The sequence below is a fragment of the Lagenorhynchus albirostris genome, chromosome 12 (assembly GCF_949774975.1).
Source record: "Lagenorhynchus albirostris chromosome 12, mLagAlb1.1, whole genome shotgun sequence".
Classification (NCBI taxonomy): Eukaryota; Metazoa; Chordata; class Mammalia; order Artiodactyla; family Delphinidae; genus Lagenorhynchus; species Lagenorhynchus albirostris.
The window spans coordinates 31,795,149-31,796,948 of NC_083106.1; positions in this window are offsets into that span (position 1 = coordinate 31,795,149).

Below are 1,800 nucleotides of genomic sequence, written 5' to 3' on the forward strand. Positions count from 1 at the left end.
GTCAAAGCGTTAGAGTATTTTGAAGATTTTTGATGTATATTAGTAGCCTTTAAAGTTGGATATTTTGGGGTTCAAATCTACACTTCCCCTCACCATCTATGAGGTCTTAGGTGAATTACTTCTGTAAACTTCAAGGTTTTCATCTATAAAATGAGAATAATACGTCAGAATAAATTGTACCAGTTTATACTTCCCTTAGCAATGTGTAAGAGAATGTTAGACCTCTTGCTAATCTTTTTTTTTTCTTCTTCTTCTTCTTCTTTCTTTTTTTTGCGGTACTCGGGCCTCTCGCTGTTGTGGCCTCTCCCGTTGCAGAGCACAGGCTCCGGACGCGCAGGCTCAGCAGCCATGGCTCACGGGCCCAGCCGCTCCGCGGCATGTGGGATCTTCCTGGACCGGGGCACGAACCCGTATCCCCTGCATCGGCAGGCGGACTCTCAACCACTGCGCCACCAGGGAAGCCCTTGCTAATCTTTTTTTCCACCTTTTCCAGTAGAATAAATAAGAATGATATTTAATTTAATTATTTTATTTCAAACAACGTGGCACATTTTTAGATGTTTAATTACTTAAAATTTTGTTCATGAATTGCCTGTTCCTATTTTTCTATTGGTATATTTATCTTTTTGTTGGTTTTAAGGAATTATTATAGCCTCTACAATTTTATATGACATATGTATATATACACTTTTTCATTTTTTTGTGGTCAAATCTATCAATCTTTTATTTTTATTTTATAAACTTATTTCAGATTCATTTAATTTTTAAATTTAATTTTTCATATTTAATTATTTAACTCATCCGAGTAATTTATTTTATAGGTGATATAAGGTAGTGTCCCAACAAAATTTGTTGAATGATCCCTTCTTTCACCACCAACTTGAGAAAACATCTTAATACTTCCATATATTTCTGTTTTCAGGTTTCTATTCTGTTTCAATAATCTGGCCTCTTTTGTTCCAATAGCATGCTTTTATATTTACTATAATTTTATACTTTTGAACATCTGGGAGTGCAAGTCCTTTTGCCAGGCATTTCTAGCTCTTTCTATTTATCCAGTACCACTACTATAGTAAGTAACAGGATATAAACACATTTAAATATTAATTGGAATTTATAGATTAATTCTGGAAGACTTTTCTCAGTTACAGATTCAGTTTTTGATAAAAGTTGACAGCACAGCTCACAGTTACCCTCTCTGGCAAGAACCCAGAGGATGTAGTTCATGTTGCTGATCCATAAGCTTTGACAGTCAACTAGGAAGAAGCAAGGATGCCAGAGAAGTCTGACTCAAAAGCCAAAAGACCTGGATGTTTGTGACTCAAAAGTCCCCAAAGACCTGAAACTCTGATTCATTGCTATTTTTGTTCATTAACTTAATTAAACCTCTCAGATAGATTGCTGTTTATTTTCTTTATAAGTGTAAAAACAAAAAATGTAAATGACTATTATTGTGCTCCCCACTTCTCCTCTCCCTCAAATTTTGGAGGTGGTGTGAATTACAGAGACCTCTGATAAGATTTGCTGAACAAAAGGAACCAACCAAGATTAGTAGTTTTCAGAAAATCAAGATTCAATCAATAAGTTCAACTATAAGAAATTACTGATCTTAGACTCTTGTATGTACAAAAATGTCAATTTCATGTGGCTTAGCTTAATGTATACTGACAGTTCCTTTTGGTGTGTTTCACTTGCTTGGTATCAGCTAGCTTTGTACATCTCACTCTCTTTTTGCCCACGATGTATGAAAAAATTAAAACTTTTACTTCCAAATTTTTTGAAAAGACTAATATAAATATC